General features: G+C 46.8%; 1 long non-coding RNA gene across 3 annotated transcripts in view; it reads right to left on the bottom strand.

Moving 5' to 3' along the window:
- The window catches only part of Gm33555, a 36,720-nt gene that overhangs the window by 10,648 nt on the left and 6,132 nt on the right, over positions 1–19,940 (bottom strand). The window contains exon 4 of one of the 3 annotated variants that reach the window (XR_003946879.1): positions 574–1,611. The exons of 1 other annotated variant lie outside the window; for it this stretch is intronic. This is a non-coding gene — a long non-coding RNA (predicted gene, 33555). Of the gene's footprint in view, positions 1–573; positions 1,612–7,868; positions 8,439–19,940 lie in introns of those variants that run through there. One more of the 3 variants, XR_003946878.1, reaches the window with a different exon arrangement.

Genomic DNA, 19,940 nt, shown 5'->3' on the forward strand with positions numbered 1-19,940 from the left:
GTTTGGGAAGTGAGTAGTGGCCCCCCAGCCTCTGTTCTAGGCACCCTTTCCAGTATCTATTTTGCATAATAAAAAAATTCACATTGGGGCCGGGGAGACAGCTCACTGGGCAAGGCTCTTGCTGCTCAAAGATGAGGACCTGAATTCAGATCACTAGAACCCACTTAAAGCAGGCACGGAAGCAACATCTGTACTGCTAGCATGCCTATGGCAGGAGGGGAAACATAGACAGGAGAGCCCCAGAAAGCTTGTCAGCCAACTGTACTGAGAGATGCAGCAGTGAGCAATGACAGAGTCCCTGTCTTAAGGTGGAAGGCAAGGACTGGCAAAGGAGGCCGTCTTCTGACATCTACATGCATCCCACAGCATATGTATGCACCCAAACTTACACGTGAACACATACATACAATAAGATAAAAAATACTGACAGTAGTAGTAGTAGTAGTAGTAGTAGTAGCAGTAGCAGCAGCAGTAGTAGTAGTAGCAGTAGTAGCAGTAGTAGTAGTAGTAGTAGCAGTAATAGCAGTAGTAGTAATAGTAGCAGCAGCAGCAGTAGTAGTAGTAGCAGTAGTAGTTGTAGTAGTAGTAGCAGCAGCAGTAGCAGTAGTAGTAGTAGTAGTAGTAGTAGCAGTAGTAGTAGTAACCTTGTATGGACTTGGTAAGGTTGCTGATCTCAAACTGTTGTCCCCGTTACTGGAGGCCTGCCTTGTGAAGGGGGCCTTAGCATCACTTTGATGGGACATCAAGTCCCTGTCCTGAACCTGTGGAAGCTGAGAAGGTTTGTTTGCATTTGTGTGTGTGTGTGTGTGTGTGTGTGTGTGTGTGTGTTTGTGTGTGTGTGTGTGTGTGTTTGTGTGTGTGTGTGTTCCAAAGACACATAGCAAGGGTCCAAACAAAAGATTCAGGTATTTCAGAGCTATCCCCAGACTGCCCCCCCCCAAGGAAGAGCCTTCTCTCAGCTGGGCATGTTGGTACCCTTGGATCTGGAACTCAAGGAAGCTGAACACCTTGATTGCACAATGTCGTCTAAGTTGGTTTATTGCATGAGACTTCTGTTAAAGATCAGTGTGATAACTGCACAAATCAGAGATTCCTTCTAGCAACTTCCCAGCATTCTGGGCGCAGCTCTAGACTAGCCAGTGTGTGTGTGTGTGTGTGGGGGGGGTAAGGTAGTGAGGACCCAGCTACTAAATAAAACCTCACCTTATGCCCATACGGATTACATTCCAGGAGAGACAGATCACAAACAAGTAGATAAAATGATTATCAAAGCCCAAAACAGTCTAAGGAGAAAGACAATTGGTGCCCTGACTGATGTGTCTACGTGAAGAGCAATACATGTACTGAGCATTTGGAAACCTCGTAGGATACAGAGCCACTAGGAGGCCAGGGGCCATATGGAATATAGACACAGGATTGAATGCTCCTTGCTGAGGCCCAGTGGTTTTTTTCGCCATAGAAAGCACCTGAGGGAAACTGAGGATGGAATCAGCAGGACTTGAAGAATTCCAGGGATTGAAGACAGTAGACCTAACCTGCATACCTTGACCCACATGACCGCTGCAGTAGAACTCCAGGCTAACTGGCTCAGCATCCAGGTGCCTCCAGAAACTGTATAAAATAAATAAATTAGCACACAGCTTTAATCCCTCTGGCTAGAATACGGACAAGTCCTTATTACTCACCTGCAATCCCAAACAATGAAGGTAAAGTTAGTTTGTAGAAGGAAGCAGCCATGTTTGAAAGTGATGTCTAATTGAGTGGCAGAAAAAGGGACGAATCAAAGAAAGATTTGACAGAATAGGGTACGCCCAACTCTCAAGAGAAAAGAGAGGAGGGGGAAACTACTCAAGGGAGAGACAGACAGTACAGGAGGAAGAGGGTACAGTACAGGAATACAGTAGACAAACAGTACAAACAGTACAGGGATACAGTAGACACACAGTACAAACAGTACAGGGATACAGTAGAGGTCCTGGAGAACAGGGCAGTAGAGTTGAGAGGGAGAGGAGAGCAGCACAGAGAGAAAGAAGGAGGCAGTGTTACCAGGAGAGTTTTACAGAGACAGATTGGGGAGAGAGCAAGCTAGACACAGGTAAAGAACAATAGAACGAGGAGCCAGAAGATGAGAAGACATTGCTAGAGTTGGTTTGAGATCAAGCAGAGCAATTCAGAAGAAGCCGAGAGAGAAGCCAGGTTGGATCCGTCCACTGGGAGAGGAGCTGGAGCCAGAACAGCTGAGTTAAACCAGCCAGCAAAAGATCAGGAAAAACTAGAAAGGGTGGGTTTATTCAGCAGCACGTTTCAGAGGCTGAAAACATTCTAGGCCTCGATAAGATTGTATGGAGGCTAGAAGCTTCCAGGACTGAGCCTAGGTTAGCAGACAGAGGCAGTAAGCTTCGGAGACGACAATTACATCAGGTAAATAAAAGTTACTTTTACACAACGCTGTCTCTTTAAGGCCCTCATAGATCTACTCAGTTTTCTTTGGCATCAGGGTTGGGCATCTCTGGGAATCTGACCCACATCTGCTCGGGATAAAGAATAATTATCAAGCTGAAACATGCCCCCATCCAGCACACCTACTTAATTGGTACTTTTCTTAAGTTAATGTTTCAGATGATGTGGGCTTCCCCAGAGCACCAAGCTGAAGGTAGAGCCCATTTGCTGAATACCTTCAAGGATGCCTGATGCCTCCCTTGCACACAGGTGTGCAAGCCTGCCAACATGCACCTTGGCACCAGCCTAATGCCCTTAATTTATTAGAAGTGACCAAGTTCATATGCCAAGCTTTCTGAACTTGTTTCTAGAAACTTCTTCTGAGCCACAGGACTAGAACAGAACAGCAGTGACTAAGAGCGGGTGAGATGTTGGGTGTCTGTGACCAGAGCTGAGTCTGACTGTCTATATTGGTGGCAGCATGGCCCAAGGGCATCTGGCCTAACATTTTCGTAGCTGAAAATGACATGCTGTTCTCGCTATAAATTCACGTCAGAAACATTACCTAGGAGCTTGGGAGATGGCTCAGTAGGTAAGAGTCCCTGCTCTAGGGGACCTGAGTTTGAGTTTTCTGAACTTTTGTAAAAAGCGAGGTATGATCGGATGTACCGGTTACGTTGGCATGTCCAGGAGGGGCAGAGACAGACACTACAAATCGCTCACTGGTCAGTCAACCTAGACATACCAGTGAGTTTGCAGTTCTGTGACAGACCCTGTCTCAAGGTAATAAAGTCGAGATTGACAAAGATGCCTGAAATCCAGATCTCAATTGGTGTGTGCATGGGCCCCTGCACCTGCACATTCAAGTGCATGCAACATGCAAAGTTCTAAAAAGCAAATAGCGACTAAAGGTGATATATACACATTATTGTCCAACAGGAACATTTTGATAGGGAAAGGGACACTAGAATAGCAGGTGTCCCCTAGGACTGTCCCAGAGAAACTAGCTGTGTGGTGACTCTATTCTGACTTGCTACTAGCAAGCCTTAGAAACTACCAGCTCAACCTATTTATTGGACACATGAAGTGATTGACTCCAAAATAGATTTCAAATGGCATGAAGTTGCATTGCTTGTTACTAGCAGAGCACAGATTACAGGTCACTCCAGTTCGACCCCAGGGTCAGGTTTAGCCTATGAGTGTAAAGCTCCCAGCTATTGTCTCCACAAACACATTGGAGAGAAGCTAGGACGAGGTAGTTGCCAGCCCTCACTAAGGATATGCAAGGGCCTGGCTTACAAAGGATAGCAGTGAACTTCCAAGAAGTTAAGGGACCCATCCAAGTCCATATCACAGCAAAGGTAGCTGCTGAAACTGGGGAGGTTTGAGTCCTTCAGGCCTGAGCTGTCCTATGCTGCAATGCAAGCTACCCCATCTACTTTCTTACATTCTACCTCTCCCCCTGCCTCTGTGTGTGTGTGTGTGTGTGTGTGTGTGTGTGTTTCAGACTTCCCTAGTCTTTCCCAAGAATTCATCCATAATGCTGACATTCTAGTTTCCTGCTCTTCTATCTATTCTCTTTCACACTGTCACTACTTGCCTTTGTGCTTCTAGGTAATGATGGGTATTGATGAGAGTGAGAGAGAGACAGAGACAGAGACAGAGACAGAGAGACAGAGACAGAGAGAACACGCATGCCTTGCATTCTGGGTGGTACACCATGGCTCGCTCACAAACACACTTTTGTTGAACGTGGTTGTTCTGAAACCCTATTAAATTGCTCACAATCCTAAAGAACCCGAATTCCCCCCACCCCCACCCCCAAGCCAGAGAAACTCTCCACAGGCGCCCAGAATATGTTTGCTGAACGGACTGCCCCACTCCAGTAAGGGGAGAGCATGGTAGCCTGCTATTCCTGCGCTGAGCCTCCCCTCACCAGCTAGCGGTCTCCTCCTGGGCTTTGTCCTAAACTGCCTTCCCATTTCCACCTCTGATCAGGAGGGTGCGGATTTCATGTGTGCTGGAGTCTGTTTCCTCTGGTTGCAGGAGCCAGTGGAGTCCATTCCTTCTCGAGGAATGTTCAGGAAGTCAAGTGGAGAGCTTCCAACTGGCTCTCATAGAGGGATTCATACCACGGCCCTCAGAAAAGACTACAAATTAGGGTCCTTTCCTGTCTTTCTTGAGAACCGGTTGTTAAACATTGACTGTGGGCTTCCAACTTCCTTCCCCACACCCTGCTGTGTGTATGCACCCCACCATGTTCCCCTGCTTCTCTAGTCTCCACCTCGGGCTTTCTCAGCAGAGCTGGTCCCCCACCCCTGTCCCCTCCTCATTTCTCCAATGTTCTGCTTGTCGTCAGCAATTGCAGACAATCACTACGCCCCCTGGTAAGGTATGGGTTACCTACAACAGAACATTGGTCAACCAAGTCTCTCTCCACAATGAGTCAGTTCTGAACACGGCTTGTAAAAATGTGTTTACAGTGTCTCTCAGATCTCTGCCTCACACATGCCTTTACTTGCTAAGAGGGTTACCCAGTTCTCTTCCAGCACCCCCCTCCCATGTCCCAAACAAAGTGTGATCGCCATATTTTTTTAATCTCCAGCACGCCCTGGGTCTTGTCAGGCACCCACATATGGACTGAGTTTCTTTTAAACAGGCTAAAGTTTCTCCTGTCTCCATTTAGTCTTCACAGACCTGACTAGGGCAAGAAGCACTCCCTGCTTCCAAGCCAGGCTGCCAAGAAAAGGCACAGTAAAGGCACCCTGCCCCCAGCCCCCCGTGAAAAAAAACAAGTCCCCTTCAATTCAAGGAATGCTGCTTTACAGAGTTAAGTTCCAGCCAGACAGCAAGCGGACAGTCACAGACTGTGGTAACGCAGAGGCCGAAATCCAAGCTGCCTGGTACGGGGACTCCCTGCCAAGCCCATTGCCTTGCGAAATCCACCTTCCTGCTTGCATTCCAGTTTCTGAGCATCAGAGTTCTTTGAGAGCAAATACCCAAAGGTTGGGGTGCCCACTGGCTCTCCCCATCCACATTTAAAATGATGGCTTTAAAGGTCAAAGAGCTTTAGCCGGTCTCGAGAAAACCCTTACCCACCCACCTCTCAGTTCTCACGGCCACTCAGCCCTGATTTGCCCGGCACGTGTAGTGCGTTCCCACAAGAAGATGGGAGTCTCCGAGAGTCATGACATGATCATGCCTGATTAACTTAGCTGGAACTCAAATATTTTGGAAGCAAAACAAAGAGACTGTGAGAAAAAGAAAGTATTGCTGCAAATTAGCCAGATTGCTGAAGTGGAAGAGGTGGTTTTGATACGATTTGGAGCAAGGCTGATCCTAACAATGATCCTAACGGCATCTGCTCACAGGGCATGAAGACAGCAAGCTGGACCCCCGGCAGTAGCCCTGGGCTCTTAAATTCACTCTGCAGGGGGGCTTCCTGCTGCTCATAGACCGCACCGTATGCTTATGATGGGGAGGGGCTAAGGTGTGGGGCCACTGGGGAAGCTGGAAGCCATATTCTTCTGGCCACCTGAGTAGCATCAGGTAAGAAAACTGCAAGCAAGTCCCTTTAGTTGGTAGTTCCCCTCACTGCTGGGTCCAGAGCAGCAGTTCTGTGCTCACTTACTGATACTGGCAGGCAAGCTGCTTTCTATCAGTGCTGTGTTAATGATCACAGACCCACAGTGCCCACAGTCCACTCAGGTTATGAGCATCACCTCGGACGTTAACCACCATCTACTTCCGGTTCTGTAGGATGTAGGCAGCTTCCATTTGTTGAGTGTTTACCATGTCCAGTTCTTGTATTGAAGCGGACATAATCTAGACTTCCTTTTTTTTTTTTTTGGTTTTTTTTTTTTTTTTTTTGAGACAGAGTTTCTCTCACATGAGCCTTCAGCCAGGATTTAGGACATTTAGGGCAGTGCCACTCTGCCAGTGCTATCTGTCTCTAGAGCGTCTTCAAACTTCCAAAAGGAAACTCTGTTTTCACTGGCAGTCTCCAATCCCCCAGCCACAGCCAGCGTCCTTCTGTTTCCTGTCTGTAAGGATTTGGCAGCTCCAGGAGCTTCACCTAGGTAGGACTACAGTGGGGCATCCTTGGAGATCTGCCTCGTTGAACTCAGCACTCAGTGATTTTTTTTCATATCATTTTTATATGTCTTTATTTTTTCATAACTTTAAAAAACAATTTTTTAAAATCTCTCTTATCCCCGAAGGCTATATGAAAATTGGTAAGTGTGCTATAGCCCGAGGTTACAGTTTGCCACCATACCCCTATTCTAAAGGTTTTCACTAGTCTGATCACACGTGCCTTTTGTTAAACACTACAGCTAAGGCACAGAGAGACCAAGAGAGTTATCTACTGTAACACAGACACACTGCGGTCATCAGCAAACCAGAAACAAGGGGGCAAACGCCCCCACATGGCTCCTGCGCGTGGTCCCATGCTGTGTAACAGAGCAGGACGTTGCTATTCTCTCTGGCAAACTCGCAAAAGAGGTCTCTCCCGTTCTTCCAGCCTGGAGATGGGGGATGGGTGGTGCCTGGAACACTGCTGAGTGACAGGGGAAAATGTCAAGTATGCACTTGTCCTCTGACTATCATTCAAGTCAAAAGAACCAGACCCAGCAGTGAATAGTCAGCTTCATATACATTATTTCCATACACAGTAACTCTCCAGACGCTTATAAGATGCATTTTAAAGAGCACTGAACACTGCTCTGCTCCTATGTGATGGACAAGCAGATCTTAAGTTTCCCACCCCAGGCTCTCAGCAAACACCCTGCCATATTCTGTCTTTTCTTTACCCCAGGAAGTCAGGATTCACACACTTCAGTTTTCTGCAAGTTGGCAGGACGGGATAGTGGACCCAACGGGCCTCACCCCAGCTGGTCAGCAATGTGGACGGTGGTGGTGGCCAGTGCTGGGTTTCAGGGCTGCCAGCATCCTGCATCAGTAGATGGTATGTATGTCAAGGACAGACAAAGATTTTTTTAACAGCTGTCTTTCAAAAGCAGGAAATGGAGAGAGGCTGTGTGTCTTTTACTGAGTCCTCTGGGTGAAGTCACTACTTCCTGTACACAGACCCTCCCAGCCAGGATCCTAGAAGTCAAATTTCTGAATAGCGAGCCTTGGTTCCTTGGGATCCTGTGTGGCCTCTGATTTGGGAGAGAACCTTCGCCGCTGGTCCATATGCTGTGTACTCATGGAATAGGATATGGCACAACGCTTGAGGTAGCCCATTCTCTCCCTGCAGGAGCCACGCATAGCAAAACAATGGCCCAGTTTTTCATCATTAAAAGACAAAATAATAGTCTCTTTTTTGGGGAGAGGGTTAAAGATGTCTGACAAAGGAGCCCCATCTTCAGTGAGTCTGGTTCATTGTAATTTCCAGATGGACTGCCTGATCAATCAAAGCAGCTCCGTGGGGATGGACGTCAATGGCAGCGCTGGTGACTAGAGCGAACAGGAGGCATGGAGGAAACTCCAGCTCTGGCTGCTAGTCCGGTAGCCAGAACACAGTTCTGCGGTGCTCTAGGGGGTCCGTAAAGGGAGACTGGCCTCCAGAGGTCCATGGTTTAGAAGGAAGATGATGTCTACCGATGAAGACCTGTAGCTCAAGGCCAGGTCCGTGAGAACTGAGGAGGGTGGGTGGTGTGCGGCTGCTGGGCTGGGGTAAGAAAAAGGCAAAGAGAACCCAGAGATACCAGTGTCTTCGTGGTTCACCTTCAAGGCCCTCTTCCGGCAGGTGGATGCACTCTGATGTTCACTGCTTTCCAGATACAGCGGTTTCTGCTGGACAAGATAGTTCATTCTCGATGCCATTAGGGAGGCCCCAGCTTGGGGACTTGGCCAGGGCTCTCAGCTGATGCCCAGGTCGTGCAGATGTAAAGCATCTTAGGCTGCCTTGAAAGGAGTCCAGACCCAAAACGATATGCTGTCTGCAGAAATGCAGGACCCCTGCCTCTCAAAGGGGCTGCCCGTCTGAGAAGGACCTGTGTGAACATCACGAGGTCATTCTGCTATCCTGGTCTCAAACTCCAGCTCTCTAAAGGCCAGGCCTCATCTGTCTGATTTCTATTCACGCACAAGCTGTGGTGAGTTAAAGGTATCCTACACGGTAGCATGGACCATGGCAGGAAACAGCTGTCCCGAGACTGGGGCAAGGAAACCCCCCCCCCCCCACGGGCTGTGTGATAGCTGCAGTTAGCATTGGGGCTTGCTGTGAAGGAGGGTCCAAGCTTGCGTTTTCCTGTTGCACTGAAAGAAGAAACTTTTGTACGTTGCGCTACTTTTTCCCCAGTGCTCCTCAGGACAAGTTCCTTCCATTTAGTCACAGGGGAAAAAGTCAAACTCTAAACTCAAAGTCTAAAGACACTTGCCACCAAACCTGATGAATTGAGTTCAATTCTCCTCTTATAGGAGAGAACTGACTCTCACAAATTGTCCTTGGGCCTCCATACATGCACCATACATGCACCATGGCACGCACGCGTGCGCGCGCGCGCGCACACACACACACACACACACACACACACACACACACAGTTCTAGCTTGCTTCCATTGTTATGGGGTAAAGAAAAGTCTCTGGCTAAAAGCAAGTTGCGAGTCACAGTTCATCACTGAGGGAAGTTAGAAGTTAGGGTGAGAACTCAAGCAAGAGCGTAAAGCAGAAACCGTGGCGGACACTGTTTTCTGTTGTGCTTCACCAGCTTTCTGACACTGCCCAGGACCGCCTGGCTAGGGAATGGTTCCTCCCATAGCAGAATAGGTCCCCCTGCATCAGCTGTCAATCTTGACGATTTCCCATGGGCATACCCACCCAAAGATCAACCTGATCTGACCTTTCCTCAATTTAGACTTTGATCTCAGGAGATGCTAGACTGTGTCAAGTTGACAGCTGATTAGGACGAAAAGAAATAGTTAAATGAAAAATCAAATTTCCGCATAATACTGTCATCCAAACTAAATGTCAGATCAAGAGAATGATTTATAAAATATACAACAAGGGGTGAAGATATCTCCTAAATAAACAGGTATTCTAAAAGAAGGAAAAAAATGCCCTCTTTTAAAACATGGCATGAAAACAGAGCAGCTATTGTTGAGATGGAAATAAACTTCTCTGATATGTATGAAGAATAATCACTGCCCCTAATATCAAACGACCTCACAGTAGAGCAACTTTCAGATGTAGTGTCCTACCTGTGAGAAAGCCTAAGAGCATAAAAGATGTATATTTAGCCAGTAGCAAAGACACCCATATTCTTTGATGGAACTGAAGTTTGGGCAACTTTTCTGAGAAAGAGTTTCTAACAGATGTCAAACACGTTTTGGAAAAGTATTTGGTTTTGATCCCAGCGGGCCAGTGCCCAGAACTTGTCCTACGGAAAGAAGAATGGATGTATACAAAAATTTGTTTTCTAAAGCTCATTGGCTTCCTTATGGATTATAATAGTGAAAGACAGGAAACCAGCAGAATAGCCAGCCATGAAGTCACTAAAAGTAAAGAGCCAAACAATACAACAGGACATAAACATGACAGCTCTGGAAAAATTAATGACATGGAAAGATGTTCACAGTAAAGTGAGTGAGGAAAAGCATAATGCAAAATAGTGTGATCTGGTGACCTTTTCTGTAAAAAGAAAAAACTCCAACTGGTTTTGACATAATGAAGCGTCTGGAAAAATGGACTCTCAGGTGTTAATGGAAGCTGTTTCTGAATGGGTAGAATTGTGCACACAAGCACGTGCACTCATTCACACACACACACACACACACACACACACACACACACACCTTCTTATATTGACTTGTGTTCCCTGTATTTTCTAAACAGTAAATTGTTTTTTAAACGAAGAGAAAATGTGATTTTTAGCAATAAAAACCCATACACCGTTAAGACTGAAAATAACACGGTTAAAAAAAAAAAAAGAAACATGCAAAATATAGAAAAGTGGAAAACACAGAAGAAATAGAAAATTTAGTAAAAGAATATGGCAAAAAAAAGATGAATATATTTCCACAAACGAAGACATGAGAAGTCAGAGCCGCCAAGAAGGCACAGAGGGCAAAGGTGCTTGCTGTTTTGATCTCTGAAACACACATTTAAGGTGGAAAAGAGAACCAATTTCATTCCACTGGTTGTCCTCTGAACTACACACACACACACACACACACACACACACACACACACACACACACACACAAACACATACACACACATACAGACACACATACACACACGCACACACACACACATACACACATACACACACACATACACACACACATACACACATACACACACACATACACACACACACACGCACATACACACACACACACATATACACACACACACATACACACACACACACATACACACACATACACACATACACACACACATATACACACACACATACACACACATACACACACACACATCTTGAACAATCCTGAAACATACACAAACAAAAGTAATAAATAAAAAAACTAAAAATAGTTTAAAATTATAAGTAAAATATAAATAAATATAAAATATAGAAAATATAAGTAGTTCAAAATTATAAGTAGTAAAAGAACTTCAAGATCAATAAATGAGAAGTCATGTTTCCAACTAACTAAAATATTCAAGTTAAAAAATAAGCGAGTTCTCTTTTTCTATATATAAATATTTATTCTGCCTCAAATATGAAAATCTACAAACTCCTGTGATTGGGTTTTTACATGTTTATTTTTGTTATTTCTAACTATGTGGATGTGTGTCTATCTCTGTATGGGTGTATGCATGTGAGTCCAGGTGCCCTTGGAGGCCCAAGCCATTGGATTCCCTAGAGCTGGAATTACAGACAGTAGTATAGGGCATGGGCTGGAAACCAAACTCAGGTCCTCTGCAAGAGCAATACCTGAGCTTAACCACTGAGCCATCTCTCCAGCCTGTTATTCCCGCCCTCCTTCTTGCCTGCCTGCCTTCCTTCCTTCCTTCCTTTTTTTTTTTTTTTTTTTTTTTTTTCCATTTTGGTTTTTTGAGACAGGGTTTCTCTGGGTAGACCTGGCTGTCCTAGAACTCACTTTGTAGACCAGGCTGGCCTTACTCTGTAGAACTCAGAGATCCACCTGCCTCTGCCTTTTGAGCACTGGATTAAAGGCATGATCCACAATGCCTTATTTCTCCCTTCTTTCTTAAGCTGAACATAAAGAACACAGTCTTTCTGATAATCCACAGGCCTCCTGGAAATCACCTCTGCCCCCTCTCAGGTCTAGCGGCAGGATAGATGTTGAGTGATGTAGAAGGTAGGGGTTGCCAGCAGCCCATGGTCCTTAGTGGTGGTAGCATCTTGTTCCTTTTCTCAGCTTATGAGAGGCCTGTAAAACTGCACATCCCTCTCACCTGTAGAGAAAAGTGTACTTCTTATACCACCAAACTCACTAGGAAGGTGGAGAAGGAAACATAGTTCCATGGCTCTCCTATCACCCAATGCCATCCTTAGAAGCCTAGGATGCATCATCACATTGCAACGTCTCCAGTGACACCGGCATTGATAATAGATGACCACAGAGCCCTGCAGAGGTAAACACAGCAGCCTTGCTATCACCAAGGAACTCGTCATTCCAGAACTCTGGCGTCAAAACCTACGCTTTACCAGGATCTCAGAATGCCGTGCACAGATGATAGAAAAACCAGAAGAGTAGATGCTGAGAGCAAAGTGCAGAGCTGACCTGGCTGGGGCATCAAGGCCTCACTGGGAAGTCTTCGGAGATGTCTGCTTATAAATATAGGCAGTAGGATTAGGAGGTCTGTGTCACCTTCCCAAGGAAGCAGCTGAAGCAGAGGCTGAGCTAACCTGATCAGGCTGCCCACAGAGCCATCTGCACATCATTAGAAATGGAGTCACCAGGCAGGAGAGATGGGCAGCAAGAGTGTTACCAATGGAGGACTCTAAGTCTAAGCCACTCTCTAGTTCCCTCTCCAGTTTCAAGGAAGCAGAGTTGAGTGTAAAAGTCTACAACTGTGTTCTCAGTACATAGAGGGTGGAGGCAGATGAATCCTGAGTTCAAGGCTAGTCTTGGGCTTCATTGGTAAGACTTTATCTTGGAAAAAAATTATATATGCATGCCCACATCCATAAACACATAAAGGAAGCACAAAGAGCTGGGGAATGTGTGAAATCACACCACCAAGATGAAAATTAAAAATTCATAAAGTGAAAAAATTTTTGCAAATAATTTGGCGCAAAAAAAGAAAGCGAGAGACTATTCTAAAAGACTAAAAATCGTCCACTCAATCCAGAGATTGATGGTTGTTCCCTGATGTGAACATATTGACTATAAAAGGACATTGGTAGAGGCAACCTGAAAACTGGACACCCTCCAAGCATCAAGGGATAACAAGGAATGGCTCCGGGGACCGTGAAGATGGCATTGTGGTCACATAAATAAGGAACGGTCCTTACGTGTTACGTGGACTTGCTGCGGCGCTCACAGGTGAGATGGTGTGGCACCCACATTAAAAACTCTAGGAAGCAACGACAATAAGGAAGAAAACCAAACTAAGAAGTCCACGTGCTCGCTGTAGTTACTCAACACAGTTGATGTGTGCATGTGCAGATTTGTTACGCAATCTTATTTTATATAAGTTTATAGTTTTTCTTAAAAGTTTTGCTTTACCTATTTGTTTTTAGAATATTTTAATGTTATTTATGTGTATACGTGTTTCTGCTTGAGAGAAGGGTACCCGCAAAGGCCAGAAGAGAGCATTGGATGCCTGGAGCTGGAGCTTCTACAGTTGTAAGCTGCTCCAAGTGGGTGCTGGGAACTCTGATCCTCTGGAAGAGCAATCAGTGCTCTTACCTGCTGACTCATCTCTTCAGTATCCATTTTTGTTTGTTTAGGGTGTGTGTGTGAGTGTGTGTGTGTATGTGTGTGTTTTTCTCTCTGTGTATGTATGTGTGTCTGAATTCTGTTCATCTCTCCCTCTCTCTCTCTCTCTCTCTCTCTCTGTGTGTGTGTGTGTGTGTGTGTGTGTGTGTGTGTGTGTGTGTGTGTGTGTGTGCGTTTCTGTGTGAATGCACATACAGAGGTCAAAAGACAACATCGTGGAATCTGCTCTCTTCCGTCGTGTGGGAGCAAACTCAAGTTGCCAGGCTTGAGTGACAAATGCCCTTACCCACTGAGCGATCTCGCCATACGCACTGTCTGAAACCACACCATGACTCCAGCACCGAGTTACTGAATATCCCCAGGCTCATTAACTCTGTTCACACACTAACTGAATAATAGTCTTGTCAGATAGCTCACACAAACATATTCAACAACATCCAGCACATAGTATATACTCACTAAACATTGCCATCCAGTCGGTATTTATAAACCAATTTAGAAACTGCCTACCTCAGGTTAGACATAGCAATAGATGGAGGTAAGATCTCTCCAAATACCCTAACTTAATAAAATCCTTCAAAATGAACCCTTACCTTATGAGCTGACACAGATACAGACATGGTCAGCCTGCCCCCCGCCCCCATCCCTCCTGAAAACAGCGGGCATTATTGGCCAGCATCTGCTACCAATAAAAACCTCTATGGACTTAAAAAAAAATTGCCTGGCCTTAGTTGCTGCCCAGAATTTTTCTCCTGAAAAACTTCACTCCCAGGATGCTTCTAGAAGGTCACCTAAAAGTCACCTATTACTATTTATTCTTCCCAAGGAATCATCCACAGGCACTGTATCTCTGCTTTTAACACCAAAATGGTCCTTTTTGGAAAATGGCAACCACCACATAACCCCGACAGTGTGGCTCAGAGTCACCTGGGGAGCTTGGCAAATACAGTTTGCTTGTAGATATGTTCCACTTCTGGGCGGCTACACCGCTACGTTCAGTAGCATCTGTCAACGAGCCTCAGTCTTCACCGTCTGTACATAAGGCACAATACCATTCTACATGCCATCTCCGTGGAGAGAGGATGAATGGACACAACATATAGCTCAGGGAAGTCCTTGTGTCAGCCTGCGCCTTCCAGGGTTGCCAGGCGTCACCCCTCTGCCTCTCCATACTCCTTGCCCTGAGAAGAGCCCTCTTACCTGTTTCCCACCCACCTTTATCTGACCCCTTCTTCCCCCCCCCCCTTTTTTTTTTTTTTTTTTGGTTTTTCGAGACGGGGTTTCTCTGTATAGCCCTGGTTGTCCTGGAACTCACTTTGTAGACCAGGCTGGCCTCGAACTCAGAAATCTGCCTGTCTCTGCCTCCCGAGTGCTGGGATTAAAGGCGTGCGCCACCACGCCCGGCATGACCCCTTCTTTCTCAACACCACCAGGCACCCGTGGGGCCAAGCAGCTTCTCTGTCTTGGGTCTCCACCATGCTGCTTAGCTCTCTTCCTCATTTTATACCCTAGGTACCAAAGCATCCCCTGGCCCCATCCTGAGGCCACTCCTGCCTGGGAGTCTGGCTCCTCAGCCCTGGATCGTAACCATGGCAACCTGAGAAGATGCTTCAAACTGGTTACTTTCAGCATGCCACCCCAACACCTGGGCATCAAGACCTCTCACTCAGTCACTCCCACCGCATTCCCACCCCACACCGAGTATCCAAACAGAAACAAATGTTAACTTCTGCCCCTCTTGCCTTGAAGAAAGGGGACAGAACACATTCAAGGCTTTCTGCTGCTCTACCCCAGCTCCAAAGGAAATGGCTTCCCCATGGATGACCAGAAAACCACCAAAACCCCTCAAGCTAGGACACTGTAGACCACACCAAGCTCAGGGAGACAGAGTGGGCCTCAGGGTCTGCCAGGCCAGCTTGAAGCAGCTCACTCATTCCCCGCATTCTCTTGGGATTAGGGTGTATTTTTCCCTCTGGACTTAGAATATTCCAGATGCCTGAATGTGCTCAGTCTACAGAGCCCACTCTCCCATGAACACTGAGCCCCTCCTGGAGATGCTAACTCCGAGACTGGCCAAGGCAGCCCCAGGAGGGGAATCAGTCCCCCTTCCTGTCCTCTGCATCACTGTACAGCCCATGTGGCAGTAATATGACACCCAAAGCCACACTAACAGTTTGCATATGACTGAGAGCAGAGACTGCAGCCATGGAGAGGAGCCCAAACATCCAGTGTTTCCCACAGGAATTTCACAGGGTAGTCTTTAGGCACATGAGTGGAGTTTCCAATATCCTGAGGTGTGTGCCATGAGATATGAGCAGCCACAGGCTCTGAAGAGAATATTTGATAGCCACAGAGGCAACTTGAGCTGTGGGCATCTGACTGTTAGCACAGCAGAACCACAGCTCATCTCTTGTCAGTCAAGTTGGTCATGGCTGCCAGGATGCCTACAGCCATGGAGGAGTTCTGCCTTGGTCCTATGGAGTCTGAGAAGTCCTGGTACAGATTGTCTACAAGGCCCCATGAAAGCTGAGTCAAACATACAGCCCAGGAACAAGGATGATGAAGCCCAGGATAGACAGAGCTCAATAGCTTTGAGGCTCACCTGGGTACTTGTCTTAAGGTTTCATTGCTGTGAAGAGATACCATGATTACAGCAACTGTTATTTTAAGCAGCATTTAACTGGGGCTGACTTACAGGCTCAGAGGTTAAGTCCATTATAGTCATAGTAGGAAGCACGGTGGCAGGCATCCGTCCGAATCAGCAGGCAGCAGGAAGAGAGAGACACTGGTCTGGCTTGAGCTTCTGAACCTCAACCCAGTGACACACTTCCTCCAATAAGGCCACACCTACTCCAACAAAGCCACACCTCCTAATCCTTTCAGATGATGCCACTCTCCATGAGCCTACAGGGGCCATTTTCATTCAGACTACCACAGTCCCCCAGGCTAGACCACTCAATTGGCATCTGCATTCTGACATATGGCCAGCTGACCTGTGAGCATGTTTCAGGAGTTCAAGAAGCTATCTGTTGCATTAGCCAAACAATACAACATGACTATCAGCACCAGCCAGGTTATCAGTTGAGAAGTATCTGGGGCTAGCAAGATGGCTCAGCTGGTAAAGGTGCTTGCTGCTAAACCTGAGGGCCTGAGTTTGATCCCCAGGACCTACATGGAGGAGTAGAGAATCAAGTTTTCCAAGTGGCCCTTTGACCTCCACACTAAAAGGCTATTTGACAACCTCAGTTCAACCCTCAGGGCTCACACAGAGGAAGTTAAGAACCAACTCCCATAAGTTGTCCTCTGACCTCCACATGTACACTGTAGCACATATGTACACACACATGCACAAATGCAAAAATACGTGTAATTTCAAAGTATTTTCATAAACATTTTTAAAATAGAGCAATTTAATCTGTTCTCAAAGCCACCACGTAAAGGATGTTGGGAGGGAGAGCCCAAGAATAGCCATGTCTTGCTCCAGTCTGGTTAAATGTGAGCCATAGCCTGGCATGCAGAGCCCCATCTGCTCTCCATGGCTCTGAGTGTGGCTGGAAGCACTGGTTTGCAGCCAGGCAGCCATAGGTGCCATGCAGTGATGCTGAGTTCTCATTAAGACAGAACCTTAGAGCCGGGTGGTGGTGGCACATATCTTTAATCCCAACACTCAGGAGGCAGAGGCAGGTAGATCTGAGTTCAAGACCAGCCTGGTCTACAGAGTGAGTTCCAGGGCAGCCAGCGCTATACTGGGAAACCCTGTCTTAAAACTAAACAGACAGCAAAAAAAGACAAGACCTTAGGTCTTTGTTCTCATTCTCTCTTCCCCACAGGGAAACTAGGACAGGCTTCCAACAGAGACAAATTGGCCATATACACATAGCTTCTGCATAGCTTTTAAAATACTCTTAAATCACAATATTAATAATTACTGTCATTAGCTGTGTAAGTATTTGGTAGGGATGTGGGGGAGGGAGGGAGGGAGAGTTTGGTCTTACTCTGTAGCCCAGGTTGGTGTGAAACTTGTACAAATCCTCCTGCCTCAGCCTCTCAAGTCCTGGTGTCATGAGCACAAGTCTCCGGTGCTGAGTGACGTCACAGAGTTAAAGCTATACCCACTGAACACTTACCAGGACCTATGTAGCTGAGGCCCAGGGGAAGCCTGAGCCAGCCCCGACTCCAGCTCCTGGGTCAAGCTTTTAGGCTCTGCCTGTTCCACCTGCTTCTCTTAACCTCCAGTCACCTTGCCCCTCATGCAAATCCTCATCGTCTCCAAGCCTAGCTGTGGGGAACACATTCGAGACTGGAGTCTCCCATCTCCTCACACATTGCCAACTTGACCGCACTTGCTGTTTCTGTGGCTGGTGTGCTACACGGTGGGCCACATGGTCTTAGTTCAGTAACGCAGTTAGCTCACAGGGTTATCCCAGGAGCCCTCGCTCCTAGCATAGGTATCTTGTGATAGGGTTCAGAGATCTGTCCCCTGTGGAGGGTTCTTGTGACCATGGAAAAGCTACACACTGAAGACAGACGGGAAACATAACCTTGACTCCAAATTGGCTGAGTGCTAATTAGAAAGCACCCAGGACAGGGAAGGGAGCGATAAGGATGAAGGATCAAGGCCTGGCCCTTAATCTAATCTCCTGTCTGGAGGGAACAGCCAAGGGCTTTGCACCCAAGTTGGCAGTGACCCTGGGCCAGCCAGGGTTAAGCCGAGCAAGAAATCATGCCAAGCTCCAGTCGTGCATATCTACATAAGCTATACAGTTATGTGTGTGGGTGTACACCTACATGAAGGTCAGAGGTCAATGTGAATGATCTGAGTGTCTTCCTCTATTGCTGTCCTGCCACGGACCCTGATTTTTGAGATAGGCTCTCTCATTGAATCTTAAACTCCCCAATTTGATTAGACTGGCTGGCCAGCAACCTCTGAGGGGATCTGCCTGTCTCTACCTTCCCTCTATAGAGATCACCAACACACTCTGCCATGCTAAGCTAAACATGGGTTCTGAGGATCTGAACTCGGATCCCCATGTTTGCACAAGTCTTTTCTTGACTGAGCATTCTCCCAGCCTTTCTTCACATTCAGTTTCCTTGCTGTGTATGTAACTCAGGCTGGCCTCGATCTCACGGTTCTCTTGGCTCTACAGAGTGGTGGGTGTACACCACAAGGTCTGGCTTGTCTTTCCTTCTGACCTACTCTGTACTTTCCTGGGGGTGCCTCCATGTCCTCAAGGTCATGGCTATATGTCATGGACTCTTGGGCAGAAGGGGATCCACCTGGGCTGAGATGCAGGGCTACTTTTCAAAGCTGCCTTGCAGAATCTGACGTTCCAAGGAAGTAAAACCTTTCCTCAGAACCTTATTGAAGTGTCAATAGCCTGGATGAACAAATTGGGACGGGGGAGGGGGGCGGGGGGGGGGGTCAATCCATTAAAAGTAATGGTGTTCATTCATTCACAGAGAGGATTGAAGTGTTGGTGGCAGACTGCTTCACGCACTTGAAACTGCTGTACTTTGTCAGAAAAGCCAGACACAAAGTCCACGTACTGTGTAGCCCTCTGTGTACAAAACGCCGAGAACAACCCATTTCACAGAGCCTGAAAGTAGACGTTGACAGTAAGGGCTGCCCCAGGCTGTGTGAAGAAGAAAGTGAGACAAAACTGACAGGGGTGGGGAGGAATTCTTTAGAGATAACGAAAACAGCTCAGAATCATCTATGGTTGTGACACAGCGTGACACAGTGAGTCTGCCAAATGCCACGGAAATACAACCACATGTGGATAATTGTCAGGGTTTTGTTTATTAGTCAGAGACTCACATAACCCAAGCTGACCTTGAACTCACTATAGATCCAATAATGACCCTGAACTCCTGCTCCTCTGGCCTCTGCCCTCTAAGTATTGGGACTCTAGGCAGTGCCACCATGCCTGGTTTATGGGACACTAGGGCTAGAATCCAGGGCTTTGTGTGTATCAGTCAAGCACTCTATCCCCATTGACTGAGCTACATTCTCCATCCCTACACAGTAAATTTTATTAATTTTAATCTCAGATTTTTTTAAACTGGGATGGGAGTCTTCAGAGGCTCCAGATTTATAAGAGGATGTCTTGTCCTCTTTCTCAGGCAGAAAGATGTCCCTACTTTAGCTTTTAAAACTCTCAAGACTTGCTATAGCCCGGACTATACTTAGGCCCCCACCATAGACTCAAAGGAAAAAGGGAGGAACAAGTAGGCAGGCAGGCAAGCAGAGTGTTCCCAGAGTGTTCCCATTCCGCTCAGCTCAGCTCGTGTGCCCTTGAGTGAAATGTTAATAGTCCCTAATCCTGGCCTCTCCTCTGTTAGAAGCGGGAGGGGCAGGCGTCATGGGTTCTGAGTCCCTCACGGCTGACTCTAAGGAACAAATGGAACAGAGCTATGGAAAGCATCCCGATGTCATCTGCAATTACTTATGACAGTGGATTCGTTGGCTAGAACACAGGAGAAGTCTTCTGAACTATCACAAAGAAAACCTACCCAAGGCAGAGCCCAACACTGTTGAAGTGATCGGCTCCAGCTCTCAGCCTTCTGGGAGAAACTGACAAGCCAGGCCAGGGGACTCTGAAGCATTCACATG

Source organism: Mus musculus, chromosome 7 (assembly GCF_000001635.26).
Source record: "Mus musculus strain C57BL/6J chromosome 7, GRCm38.p6 C57BL/6J".
Taxonomy (NCBI): Eukaryota; Metazoa; Chordata; class Mammalia; order Rodentia; family Muridae; genus Mus; species Mus musculus.